Consider the following 15,512-nt stretch of genomic DNA (forward strand, 5'->3'; position numbering starts at 1 on the left):
CCATGAGTATGGCTTTGGGGGAAGTGGTCCAGCTGGGGTGGGAATTTTGATGCAAACACAGCAAAGTGGGACTGTCCTGTCTGGGATCTTCTAGTGAGCCAACAGCATTCGCTCCCTCCTTTATTTATTCATACAACAAATGTTCATCACACAGTCCAGTGCTTCTGAAAGTTTAGCATGCATACTGATTACCTGTGGCTCTCATTAAGATGCAGGATCCAATTCAGTAGGGCTGGGATGGGGCCTGAGATTCTGCTTTTTTAACAAGCATCCGTTTGCCATGTGTGCTGATCTTTTATAAACTAGACTTTGAGTAGCAAGGAACATAGGAACTCAAAAAAATATTTGTTGAATGGTAAAGGAATGAAAAAATGTATCAAAGTTTTGAATAAAAGTTTCAGTTTAGATGAGTCAAACTCTTTAGCCTTTGGCAGTTGAGTCTTCCCAATTATCTATGTGTTGGCCTTTGACTCATATCCCTGGTTTCTTGCTAAGGAAATCAGAGCCAACTTCAGGCTAATATTTCAACTGTTTGACTTTTTAAGCCTGTTCTTTCTGAACCATAACCAAATTTTGCAATACTTCTTGTATAAACACTGCTTTGTGTTTCTCTCTCTCTCTCTCTCACACACACACACACACACAGGCATGCATACACACACACAATGCCCACTTACTGGTATATTTGGTATATCAAATAACCTAGATTCCCCAACCCTACTAGAAAATGAGATTTTTATGGCATTTCATGTCCATCTAGATCCACCATAATCCCACAGAAACTCAAAACAGGTGGAAAAAGGAAAGTACTAGAATATCCCACTGGAGACAAGGTCTCTCCCCTGACGGCTCCTTAATTTTCTTCCCTGTTGCAGTTCTGGCTGAATCTCTTGGCCAACATAGATTTCTTAGCTGGACAATGACAGCACTCTTTTGTACCCTAGACAGTTCCCCTTTCAGCTCACAGAGCATTATGTGGTAGGGTCTGCTCTCTGAAGAAGGAACACACGCACCATACCAATAAAAGGTAAGCTTTTTCACAGAGGTCGGCTGGGAACCCATTCTCTGTTGATAATAGGAATCTTGCCTCATGGAGAGTTCATTAGAAGGGCCAAGAGGCCCAAAGAAGAGGCTGGAATCGGGAGAGGGGGATAATGATGTGTGGTGAAAATGTTAGGGCTGTCATTCCTATTTCAGAGCTCAGGCTGGCCACTTAATGAACACCTTGCCCTTCACTGAAACTCCCTGGGAACGATGCAATCGCTTGCCTTCTGACCCAGCACCTGCCTTTGCTGTATTCCCATCTTAGACCACAGACATCAGAGCCCCTGCTACAGTGCAGACCCGAATGTCCCTCGAAGGTCCAGGTGTTGAAGGCAAGGTCGTGGAACTTTAAGAGGTGGGGCTTAGTTAGAGGAATTAGGTCACTGGGGCGTGTCCGTGAAGAGGATATCAAATTCCTGGCTCCTCCCTCTCTCTCTCTCTCTCTCTCTCTCTCCCTTTCACTCTTCATCCCCAGCAGCTCTAAGGTATGCGGCTCTTCTCCATCATATGCTCTTGCCATGATGTTCTGCCTGTCGCAGTTGGACCAAGAGACCTCCGAAACTGTGAGCGAATTTATATAACTTTTTTTAAAGGTTATTTTCCTTGGGTGTTTTGTTACAACAATGGAAAGCTAACAGAAATTATGGAGACCTCTGGTTTCTCAGATATGTTGATCAGGACACACGTTTTTGAAAGTAGAATTAAATGGAAGGGAACATTACAAAAAGCATCTTTAGCCTTGTTCCTATATGCAACCCCACCATAAATTATATAAATTAAATTTCATCTCTGTGGATTGAACTCTTTCCAACTTAAATATCAGGTGAAAAATTATAGTTGCCATTTAGCTGGCATACCATTTCAATTTAAACCACCATAAACTTAAGCTCAGGGGAGGTTGCAAATAGAAAAAGCCATGTCCCATGGCTGCAGCATAGCAGGCTTTAGGCAACAAACCAAGGATACTCAACAACTTTCTGAATAGGCAGCAGCTGGCTACAGAGTTTCAATATCCTGTTAACCATTCCAGCTTTAATAGGCATCCCAGGGCAGACTCTGCTCCCTGCAAGAGACTGATATCCCCATGACGTAGAGTCACCCCATCATGGACTTTTATTGCAGGAAGTTCTCAGAGGGAAGCCTTCTAAAGCTCCACTCTGCAGGAGCACAAACTTGTCCCAGGTTATATGATTTCAAACTTTAGAAGAACACAGGCTGGGGGGAGTGCTCAGGTTGAGTTTGGAAGGAGATACTGGAAAAATCATACTGAATTGGCCATGGTTTGGGCTGGGATTGTTTCTTGAAAGCATTTTAGCATTTCACAATAGTTGGTAACTATGAAGTATGTTCTGATTTGGATAACAGTTTCCAAAAACTAGAAGATTCTAAGAATGCCATCATTATCTACCCATCGTAAAACAATTCCTCTCTAGAATGCAAACTTTTTAATGATAATGCACCTATTTCTGTTTTTTTTTATTTCCCTTCTTCAGGAGGAAAAAGAGTATACAAATATAAACAAAGAAGGAAAACATTTACAGTCTTGCTATTCAGAACTGATTCTAGGCTTATATATTCTTATGATTCTTTAAAGATACATGCTTTCTAACCTGATTTTTTTCCCCCAGCTTGTCCACACAATGTGGACATCTTTACATGTCTTGATGAACACAAGGTTTCCACAAACTGGCCCAAGGCCAAATCGTGCCCAATCTGTTTTGGAAAATAAAGTTTTATTTGAATGCAGCCTGGCCCCTTCATTCATGCATTGCCTTTGGCTGTTTTTGAATTACAACGGCAAAGCTGAATTGCTGTAACAGAGACAACCTGACCCCTGAAGCAAAAATGTTTACTATTTTTGACATTTAGAGAGTTTTCTGGGATGAATTGGACACCATCATGTTTATCATTGGAGCAACATTTAATTGCAGCATATCATATCATTAATTAAATTATTGTCAGTGCCTTCTGAGGGACATTTAAGATGCTGTCTGTGTAAAACTACATTGACATTTTTTTCCCCATTACAAGAAAAACTGACTTGAACATCCTTATCCTTGATCAGATCTTTACATTTCTTCAGAAAAACAGTCCAAGGATTAGAATTTACTGGGGCTAAGGGATTTATTTTCACCCTTTTTTTTTCCTAAAGAGATTTTGGCAACCATTGCTATATTTTCCCTCATCTCATTATACTAACAGCTGAAGCAGAAGGCTTGCTCCTCCCGTAGTTTCTCTTACTTATTATCTGCAAAGCTCTACTTCGACAGCAGGAGAATTCAAAACCATGGAGGCCACCTTCTAGAACATGGCAGTGGGGCATTACTGAGCTCCAAATCGGTAGCCTTGGCAGTTGCCAGACACAGAGACTGAGAGGTGTTCTATGCCCCCATAATTTTGTTCTGTAGTTCAGCTTACACCATAGTCTTCATAAAAGAACTTTATTTAAATTGCCAGTTTGTAGTTGGGTACGGTAGTGCACCCCTGTTAATCCCAGTGGCTCAAAAGGATTGAGAGTTTAAAGCCGGCCTCAGCAAAAGTGAGGTGCTAAGCAACTCAGTGAGACCCTGTCTCTAAATAAAATACAAAATAGGGCTGGGGATGTGGCTCAGTGACCGAATACCCCTGAGTTCAATCCCCAGTACCCAAAACAAACAAACAAAACCCACCAGCTTGTGGAGGCAGTTAAGAGATGACCAGTGTGGTTTGATTGGGTGGTTGGTGTTACATATTTAATGAGTTTGTTACACCAATGGTGAATCATTAGTGGCATTAGTGGTAGCCTTTTAGAGTTTAAAGGCTACCACTTCAGATACCTCTTCTGGGGTGATGAAGGCCATAATGAGTGGAGTCTCACATGTTGTGTTCTATCTTAGGTCCCTTTTTAGTCAGGATCTGAAGCGGTCTGCTCTGTTTCTGCCTAGCATTGAATCCAAGCCCTAAGTTCCTCAGAACCTCATTTATAATCTAATATATGTGGGGCATTTAAAGTAACTTCCATCTCTTCCCATGATGCAGAGAAGAAGGCTAAAATATAAAGCCGAAATGAGTGAGAACATCTCTCTCATCTCTTCATTTCTCAACGGTATCCTAAAAACATGTGGAGAAGTATACACTGTACACACATACACACGCACACGCACACACACACACACACCCCTACCCAACGTTGTTAATTTTGAAGGTCTTACTTGAAAAGATTATTTGATTTTATATGTGATTTTGGTTTTCTGTGTGTAGGATAACCTTGTGCAACATTTAATCTTGGAGTGACCAGCTCCACTGTTCTTTTCTGTGTCAATAGAAATAATGGATTCTCAACCATTTAAGGGCTACTATTAGAACTTACAGAATTTATTCAAAGGAGTGCAACATAAATGACCAAAATACCCGTACATGCAATAACATGAATGAATGTAAAAAGCATTGTGCTAAGTGAAAAAATCCAGGTGAAAAATGAGCCTATGCCACCATGAGTCCATTTATAGGGAATTCTAAAATAGTGATAGGAAACAGATCACTGGTTTTGTGAGAGGACACGAATGGAGTGTGATTGCAAAGGGGCAGGAGGTGAGTTTTTAGGTGGATATCTTGTATGTTTAGATTTGTGGTAGTGATAATACAAATGTACGTGTTTGTAAAAACATAATGAATTGTACTCTTCAAATAGGTGGTTTTGTTTTGTGTAAGTTATACCTTAATAAAGTTTTTTTTTTATACCACATCAGATACATGGAGATTAAAAAAAAAGAGTATCGATTGACTTATGAGTGTTTGCTTGGAATATTTGAGTGGGCTATAGTGCCACTGGACATGAAAAAATATCACAGGAGAGGAGCGAATATGGAAGGTGGTCAGGAGGTATAGGAGAACAATTTTGGGGATATTCAATGGAAAGTTGTTCAAGTGGAGGGTCAAGCTTTGAGCTGGTTATTAAGAGTTTGGAATTGTTGGTGTGTTGGTGAGGGAAGAAACTGGTAACTTGCATGGACTTGTTCAGTGAGATTGCAGAAATAGAGAAGCAAGAGACAAGGACCCATTTTGGGGAATAGCTGTGCTAAAATTGCAAGTCTAAATTTTAGATCACTGTACTCACAGTGTGACCCATGGAACAGCAGTAATGGCACCATCTGAGCTTGTTAGAAATACAGAATTTGGGACCTTACTCCAAATCTATGGAATCAGAATGAAAATGCATTTTAAGATAATTCAAAAAAATTCTAGGGCATTTTAAAGTTTTAAAAATGCTACTTTAGATCAATTAAGTCCTATCTTCTACCAATTTCTAGAGGTGGGTGGTGGGTGGAGAAGGGCTGCTATAAAACCAAGGATTGCATCATGATATCAAAATTGTTTTTCATTTTTAGTTAAAAATACTAAGAGAACTCAGAGATGTAATTTCCATGTTCTCTGTTTATTCAACAGGAGGCAGTTACTCCTGGGAAGCTGTAAAGTTTTATTTAGACTGGAGAGAATTTTTTTTTTTAACCACATACAGAGAGACAAGTCTTATTTCATTAGAAACTGTGTGAGAGTTATTTCATTTCTTGCTTTTGTATAAAAAAAAACTCTTTATTTGCCCAAAGTACAAAAATACTCCTCATCAAAATCTGCAGACAAACAGTCTGTTAAGAATGTTGAGTTCTGAGGAGCTGAGAGTGCATTATAGCACCTGTTGCTGGATTGACCAGAGGTTGTTTCTGCAAATGCAGTTGTTGGCCTGAGTCCATTTCCAGGAAAGACAGATAGGTAAGCAGATAGGAAAGTTATGAAGGTAACTCCGTGTCTGACCTTCACTATTGCTGGGCCTTGAGATGGGAGCTAGCCTAGAGCATTTGGCCTATTGGCTTGCTGGTTGAGATGTAAGAGTTTGTTGGTGAATCAGCACTAAGATGTAAGTATAGCTCAATGGTGGGGCACAACCTTAACATATGAGGCCCTGAATTCAATCTCCAGAAACAAAAAAATAAAATGGGGAAGCTGAAGAAGAGACTGTGGTGTATTGTTAAGTGCCTGGGCTTTGGCAATTGGCAGACCTGAATTAATCCCCGATCTGCCTGGTATTTGCTTTGTTTCCCACCTCTCTAGACCCAATTCTTTTTTTTTATCACTAAAATGGGTTGTTAGGAAAATTGCAATAAATTGGAAATCTTTATGTCAACTTGAAGTGACCTACCAGTGTCTGTCATTATCATGGTGACTGTCATTGTAGAGCATTATGTAGGTTATCATGAGGCGGCTTCATGGGAAACAGGAAGAGGCTGCAATTCATGTTCACTTCTCCTAGCATCTCCTCCTCTTATTCCCCACTCATATTCAGGGCCACTGTGAGTGTATCCTCCTCAGAGGCTCCATCATATGGTGCTTTCTGTGAGTGGCCCCTCTTGGGGCGTGCAGTGCCTCACCTGGATGACCATGTACCACTACTCTGCACACATTCCCTTTTGACCATGATATCATGTTCTGGATTTGGGTTCCAGGGTCCTATTGCTTTTTCTTCCCTCCATTCTATAAATATTATTCTACATTTGTAATCTGGTATTTCTTATTGTGCAGGGGACTCACTACATTTTGCCTAGAGAAGGGAGGAGAAAAGTATCTGGGAGTTCTCAAGCTTGGCCTTGTTTCCATGGGAAACATTTTCCTCTCCAACATTCATCCTAAGGGCAAGTTGAGCCTATGGGTGACTTCCTAAGACTCCCAATTTGGAGGGATGTTCTGAATCATGGGGTCCTGCTTGTTGCTTGCAGTTCCCTCACCTCATTGCTTTGGGTTCTATCATGTGGCTTTGGCCAATGGACACTCATTGGATATGTTGCAAGCAGTGGTTTTGTATGTATTTGTGTGGAGGAACTTGTCCTTTGCCCTTTTAACATTTCCTTGTGTATGTGTGTTGGGGGGAACACCCTGACTACCCTGCTGGCCCATGAGGAAAGAGGGAGACAGGAGGAATTCTGGTTTAATCTGCAGCTTGAAGGAGGTTTAGCTCTACCACGCGGCCTGCGCAGTGGTTTCATTAATGAGGTTCTGGCATTAAGTTAGTTAGAAGAGATCAAAATAAAACACACAAACCAGTACCTTATTTTATATTGCTAAGTCCGAGACGGCTCGCCTCCCTGATTCCCGCCTCTAGCCGCCCAGCAGGGCAGCGAGGATTACTCTGGGCTAGCAGGAGAGAGAGAGAGCGAGGAGTAGAGAGAGAGGAGTAGCCTTTTATTTGGGGGACAAGAGATTCAGGGGAGAATTCCATCCCATGAAGGTTGAGGGGGGGCTGCACTCCAAGGTCAGGGTCAGTGATTGGGTCTCCGGGGTCAGTGGTCACCCACACCCCCACACGGATGGGCTCTCTCATCAGGAAAGGGTCGGGATAACTCCGACACAGCCAGAGTGCCTCAGGCCCTTAACGGGAGTCACCCAATCACGTGTCAGAATGGCTCCCCACATTTAGCCAAAGCCCAGCCTAAGTTAGTTGGATCTCAGTTTAACTACAGCCATATAAGTGAAACTATTATTGTTGTTTTAAGCCACTGAATAGTGGGGTGGTGTTCAACACACCCCATTATCAACAATTACCTGTTTTTACAATATAGTGATCCTTCACCAACCCAGATACCATGTTTCCCTTCACATCCAGCACCGATCCTATGGTTCATTACTATAATTGCTACCCTGATTTATGCTCAGCATTATTACCTGGCAAACCTCTATCTTAATTACATCAAGCTGTCACTCAATCCCACACTTGCACCAATGGAGCCGAACCTGGTCAGAGAAAAACACACCACCACACTCTGCTAGCTGGTTTTACCAAACTCAGATGGGTCCTTCGTGCTGTCCAGCAGTACCACCACTACACTAATCTAGGCCTTTTAGTGTTCTTTGTTATTTTTTACTTATGCCACTTTTATTAAACATCACTGATTTTCACACTTCTCAACCTCTCAGCAGCTTCTTCCCATCCTGGCGCTCTGCAGCGACTTTGCTTCCTCCTTCATTAAGCAGCTACCAACAGCCAGAAGAGGATTTTCACCTGCTTTCATTGCCATATCTACCCAAAGTCTTGTGTCCGTGTCCATCACTTCATCTCCCCTTCTATTCCCAGGGCCCAGGCTGTTCTAGACTGTTCTTCCTTTTATAGGCAATTTCTTCTTTATCAACTAGATCTGTCTCTTTTCATATATTGACAGAAAACTGCTCCAGGAAACTGTCTTCTCTCCCTCTCTTTCATTATTAGTTTTCCCTTTCTTCAAGGTCATTTCCATGCATATAAACATGCTGATTTCTTCCATCATAAAAAGGACTTGTTAAAAAAATGTCTTTTAATTCCACTTAGTATGCAGCTACCAAAGCATTTTTCTGTTTCTCTTGTAGCAAAATTTCTTGGGAAAATCATCTACAACTACTGTCTTCCTCTCTTCCCATTATTTCTTAAACCTACTTGGGTTCTTACCTCTTTCATACCATCAAAACTTTTCTTATCAAGTTCACCAGGGATCTCCATGCTACTAAATCCAGTGCCTCATGTTGTGTTGGTCAGCTTTCCATGACTGGAACAAAACACCTGAGATAATCAACTTATAAAGATGGAAGATTAATTTTAGCTCCGAGTTTCTAAGGGTTCAGGCCATGACTAATTGGTCCTGTTGCTTTGGGACTGTGACAGCACAGAACATCATATCAGCCACATAAGGCTGAGGAGGGCCGTTTGCCTATGACTAGGTATGACACAGTGAAAGAGGAAGAGACTGTAGTCCCACAATACCCTTTGAGAGCACCTCTCACTAGGCCCAATCTGGAAGTTTCCACCAGCTCTCAAGAGTGCCACCCGGGGACCAACTCTTTAATTCATGGGGCTTTGGGAGACCTCTAGATCCAAACTCCACGTATCTGTGGATCACTCTTACATGCTTGAAACAACATTTTCACTTGGATTCTATGATCTGATTTTCTTCCTCCCTGCTTGTTTACATGCTTGAAACAACATTTTCACTTGGATTCTATGATCTGATTTTCTTCCTCCCTGCTTGTTTACTCTTATTCATATTATTAGCTGATTTTTTTCTTTGTTCTTATGACCTAAAAATATCAGAGAATCTAGGGGCTCCAGAAACTTTTCTTGCCTGTGTTCATATCCTCTTTTATATACCACCCATAAGCCTGTATACTGATGAGTACCAATGTTATAATTAACCCATGTTCCCCTTTGAGTGCAGGATTCTTCTATGTAACTGAGTAACTCCGTGTCAGTGTCTACTGGGCATCTCAGGTATTCCATGTCCCTTAGTTATTTTGCTTTCCTGTTTCTTAAATCTCCTCCTGAAGACTTTCACAACTCTGAATGTCAACTCTATTCAGTTTCCCAAACTAAAATTTTTTAGTCATCCTAGGCTTTTCTTTTCCTCACATCTCAAGTCCCTCACATCCTCTACAAATTCTACTGGCTGTGCCTTCAAAATATATGCAGAGTCTCATGCCATATTATCATGTCCGCCTTTACTCTGCTAGCTCCAGACACCGCCATATCTCTCTAGAATTATCACAATGGCTTCCTAACTGGTTTTCAACTTCTTCCTCACCTTCCACTGCCACTGTAGGGCGGATGCACCATAGTTTCCACACAGCAGTCACATAATTCTTTTTTGTTAATTCCAATAACATTTTATTCAATATTATATCTCAACAAAAATCAATATAAACTATAATGAGATTTTTAAAAATTTTTGACACATTCATAAACGGAGTATAATTCTGTTCTCTTGGTTGTACATGATGTTGAATCACACCGTTCATGTAGTTCTATATGTACATAGTGTAATAATGTCAGAGTCATTTGACTATTCTTCCTTCCCTCATACTCCTCCCCTCCCTTCACTACCCTCTACCTAATCCAAAGTAACTCTCTTCTTCCCTAGCCCTCCACCCCTTGTTGTGAATTAGCATCCTCCTATCAGAGAAAACATTCTGCCTTTGGTTTTTTGGGATTGGCCCCTTTTGCTTAGCATGATATTTTCCAGCTCCATCCATTTATCGACACATGCCACAATTTCATATAAGCAGTGAGTTGGGTCATATCGCTTATCTGCTTAAAAATCCCCCCAAGATTTCTCTTTCTTTCAGAATAAAGGCCAAAATCTTTAAAGGTCCCTACGTGATGAGAACTCCTCTTTCCCTAATCTCTAGCTCTCTCCTTCCTGGCTAACTCCACCTCACCCACCTTGGCCGCCTTATTATGCATTGCACTTGCTCCACTAGGTCTTTTCTATGTCCTTTCCATATGCAGTCCCCCTGCCTGGAATGCTCTTGCCCAGGATTTCTGCTCAGTCCTTCATCTCTTTTTAGCATCACAATAGCAGTGAGGCCTTCTCAGACTACCCAGCTAATAACACCCACTTTGAAGTTCCAGCACCAATAGCAAAGCGGCAAGTCAGCATCTTGCCATGAACAGAGGGACTGCTAAGCAGCCTCTGTGCTGTGGGAATGCTGCAATGTGGGAGCACAGGAAAGGAAAAATGAAAAAAAAAAAAATATATGCATATATTTATTTATTTATTTATTTGGCACTGGGGATTGAACCCAGGGGTGCTTAACCCCTGGGCCATATTCCCAGCCCTATTTTTGTATTTTATTTAGACACAGGGTCTTACTGAGTTGCTTAGTGCCCAGCTTTTGCTGAGGCTGGCTTTGAACTCATGTTCCTCCTGCCTCAGCCTCCTGAGCCAATGGGATTACAGGCATGTGCCATTGCTTCTGCCTCCCAGCCCTTTTTATATTTTATTTTGAGTCAGGGTCTTGCTAATTTGCTTAGGGCTTCACTAAGTTGCCGAGGCTGGCCTCAAACCTGCAGTCCTCCTGCCTCTCCTCTTGAGTCACTGGGATTATAGGTCTGTGCCACCAAACCCAGCCAGGCAATGAATTTTGATGGGCACTGGAGAAGACATTCATGAAGAAGGCAGTAGGAACTGAGCTGGACCTCAGAGAGGAGAAGGATCTGCATAAGAAGAGAAAGTAAGGACGAGCTTTTTTTTTTTGGGTACCAGGTATTGGACTCAGGGGCACTCGACCACTGAGCTACATCCCCAGCCCTATTTTGTATTTTATTCAGAGAGAGCATCTCAGTGAGTTGCTTAGTGCCTTGTTTTTTGCTGAGGCTGGCTTTGAACTCGTGATCCTCCTGCCTCAGCCTCCTGAGCTGTTGGAATTATAGGCCTGAGCCATCATGCCCAGGAGGGAGAGCATTTTGATCTTAGGAAAGAAAATCAGGAAGAAAAATGGGTTAGTTCCAATAATTGTATATCTGCTGTGTGACTTTTGGTAAATCACTCAACTTTTCTAAGCTTCCTTTTTCTTGTTTGTAAAATGAAAGTTTTGTTTCATGCAGCCACTAAGGTCCTTTCTAGATACAATCCTGAATGTCTGAACAGTGTCTTCATTAGCTTGTGGAGAAGAATCAGAGGTAATTTAGTAAATCAACTATCTTTACTTAGAAAGTAGCATCTTAAGGGATAGCGGCCAAGGCAGATGGATTTTGACAGATTGTTCAGATGTAGCACTAAGGACCTGGGACGCTGTGCTGAGAGAACAGCTGGGTGGGGGAAGGACTGTGGGAAGCTGGGGTCTGAGCAGACAGTATGTTTGTTTGACAGTTTGCCTCAGGATAAAGTGATTGTCACATACTGTGTGCTATTGGTTAGAGATGCAGTGCGGTTAGCAGTTATGGGTGCGGAGATTTTGGGGGATCAGTTCTGTCACTTATGTGAGGCACTTAATGTCTCTGTGCCTCGGTTTCCAAATCTGTATGACAAGAATGACAACAACATCTTACTCCTAGGAGGTTTTGCATTTCAATTCTTTTAATGTGTGTAAAATTCTCAAAACAGTTCTTTGTATATGCGGAAATGCTTCATTAATGTTAGTTGTTATTATCCTTCATAATTTTGCTGCAGGGCTGGCTTTATTATTCTATTTTATAGAAGAGAAAGCCAACTTTCCCAGAACTAATTATGTCAGAGCTAGAACTGGAGTTTGGGTCTTCTTAATGTTTTTTTTTTTCTTTTCTGCTTTAATTTCTGCGGGATGAGGATTTATTTTAATGTATTCCTTTACAAGTGCACATTGAGGATCTACTCTGAGCGGGGCATGCTGTAGGCTCTCTGAGAGTAAAGAAAAGAATGAGACGGTCTTTTCTTTGAAGTTGGAATAGAGGAAACCTCAGTCATATCAGGCCTTCAAGGATGAGACCTTGCCTTATTTTCCTTTGAAATCCAAGTCTTAGTATGAGGTAAGATACAACATAGAGGCATTCTGAAAATGTATGTGGAAGTAGACCTGGGTGTATGAGGTGGAGTGAGAGAGAGAAAAAAATAAAATCATTACAACATATTTTTGACCATACTTCCCCCTTCAGCTCTCTGTCCCTATTTCTTTACTCTTTTCTGATAGTTCCTCTTTCTTACTGAGTAACTATCAGGTCCTCCACAAACTGCTTTTCCTACCATATCTCCAATAATTCTATTCTTATTTTTCTGTTTTTTGCTGCTATAACAAAATATCCAAGGCTGGGTACTAAATAAAGAAAAGAGGTTTATTTAGCTCATTGTTTTTGGAGCAAGAGATCCAAAATTGGACAACCCCATCTTCTGGTGAAGGCCTCATATTAGATGGTATCACAGTGGTGGGAATACATGCAAAAGAGGTCATATGGTGAGATACAAAGCCAGATTCAGTGGCCAGGATCACTCTTTGTATAATAACCTGCTCTCATGGGAACTAACTGGGGTCCTGAAAGAATTACATTCATGCCTTCTGAGGGCATGCCCCCAATTAACCTAATTACCTGCCTCTAGATCCTACCTTTAACAGTTCTAGCATCCCCCACATTGCCAGATTGGGGGCCAAGTTTTCAGCACATGAACGTTTGGGGGACACAATGAAACCCAGTTGAAACCATAGCATATCACCTCTAAATTGTGCACATTTTCTTGAGCACAATGTAATACAGTTGTCTCTTATACTCTACCTGATTTCTTCCCAATTCCTACTATTTGTCCTTCAAGGAAGGCACAATTCACATGCCTCACCTTGTAGTTGATGATGTCTGCATCTCAGATGTATTGCCAGGCACCTTTTTCTGTGCATCAGCCTGATTTCCAACTGTTAGTGTCTGTGAGAGCTAGTATCTATGCTGTAGAGCACTTTATGGCTATAGAATCCATTCTGTCTAAGCAAGGTTACAAACACAGGGGAATTCCCTTATTGTCCCTCTCTCTGGTCTCAGCAGTACTCACCAATAACCAACAGAATGGCTTTTGGGCTGAATAACTCTAAGGTTGGACACTGGCTCCTAGGTACTCTTGCAGGATTGCTCTCTTGATAAAAAGCTTTTATTAGTTTCCTTTCTTTCCTAGTCTCTCTTCTTGTTTTCCTACTGGTGTTTCTTGGGAATCACTTCCAAAATAAATTACTTGCCCTCAAATCCTTATCTTAGGGTCTGCTTTCCCTCCTTTCTGATTTTTGAGAACTCCGCAGGAAAAATACTCGCTTACCTACATATTTTCGTATAACATTAGAACATACCTCTGCGATAGCATTTATCATAATTTATTGTAATCATTTTTTATGCAAGATAGTGGAAACAAAACTCATGTCATTTCAGTCCAAGTAGCCTGCTTGCCTACTGTGTACCTGCCACATAGTAGGCACTCTACCCATCGAGAGTAAATATTTTGGATTTCCTTCCCCTTCTCTGACCAGCGCTTCCTCTATTCTGGCAGGGCTGGGATACATTAACCAATTTCCCCTAGCATCTATTGCGCCAGCATTTTCACTGAGAGCTAGTGATGTTATTCTAAGATTCCCTGGACTTCGACCAGCATAATAAGGAACAGCTATTGAAGAATTAGAGAGGTCCAAAGGTTAACCAAATTTGTAATTATAAAAAGTTCGGCCCAATAGCACTTGGGGAATTGTGAATGTTTGTGGGATGATTACTAAGCAGGAAGGCTGGGCTAATGAGGATTGGGCCCATGACCCAGGGAGGCAGGACATTTTCCAAGATGAGCGGATGGAAGTTTCTAAGTGACGCTGGGTCTCTTGAGTTCCACTTGCAATATGGAGTTGGAGAGGACATCACTCTAACCCTTAGAATAAAATAAAGACACACAGAATATGAGGCCTTAGCTTTTTTTGAAGTCATGGGATAGCTAAAGTTACATAGCAACCAACTCACCACAAATCTGGCAATAGGTGGGCACCTGCAGGGTGCTTAGTGCTAGAACCAACAAGAAGAATGGCACTAGAACGGGTTGGTAAATTGGTGAAGCCCACGTGTGGGCTGGTGGGACAGGATAAGGCATCTAAGAACTGTAGGCACAGGGAGCTTTTGTGCCCTCATGGAGGATTTTCTAAACCCACCAAAATTCCTGAGAAAACCCCCAACAGCCCCCAACTGGAACAATCTTAGCAACAACATAATTAACAAGAGTGGATAATAAAATTATATCACGATGATATAATAATCTTTGAATGAATAACGGGGGAAGAAGGAACAGCTCTTCTTCATAGAACAATCCCAATGAATAAATGTAGAGGTAAGAAGGAAATAGAAAATCCTTGCTAGAATGCGTTAGTAATAATTGTATGGCAAGGCAAGAGGCACTGAATCATGCTAAAATTAATGGATTAAGTTCAAGAAAAACAGAATATTTGAACAGCCTCAAACTATCTCCCCCAAGACATTTGTCAGTTGTAAAGACATTAGTTGAATGCCTGATAAAATCCAAATAAAGTCTATAGTTTAAGTTTAGGTAAAAGTATTGGATAAATGTTAATTTCTCAGTTTAGGGTAATTGTACTATGATTATATAAGTTGTTACAATTGTGGAAATTAGATATGCATGATATACAGGAATTCTATTTTTGCAACTTCTTTGCAGATCTAAAATTGCTTCCAAGTAGAAATTTTTAAAAGCATGCTAAAAGTCATGTCTATATCCTCCCTGTTCACTACTATCACATTTTTATTCACTGGAAAAAATATTTAAAAGAAAGTAAAAATATAACCAGTGTTTGTATTTGGTTGATGAGATCAGAGAAATGGAAATGATATTTTTAAAAACTTCTTCCAATTATTTCTCTTGGTTCTCAAAAAATTCTCTGAGGTAGCATGATTATCTAGATTTCACAGAAAAGCAAACAGGCCTAGAGGTCAAGTGTCTTGCCCAAAGTGTACACAGAAACCAAAAGGAAGATTCCCCCCAAATGAACCCAGACTCACTTATCCTAAGCCCATAAATAATTACACCATATTTCTTTTTCTACTTCTCTCTCTTGTTATCTTTGTTCCTCTTTTGGATGATATAGTTATATTACCTTTGTAGTGGGAAGAAACCATAACAAATATAATAAAAAAGAAATGAAATCTAGTATCTGAAGACAGTAAAACTCTGTTACCAAATGAGAGGGGGAAAAAT

Source organism: Spermophilus citellus (genome assembly GCF_964194105.1).
Source record: "Spermophilus citellus genome assembly, chromosome: 3".
Lineage (NCBI taxonomy): Eukaryota > Metazoa > Chordata > Mammalia > Rodentia > Sciuridae > Spermophilus > Spermophilus citellus.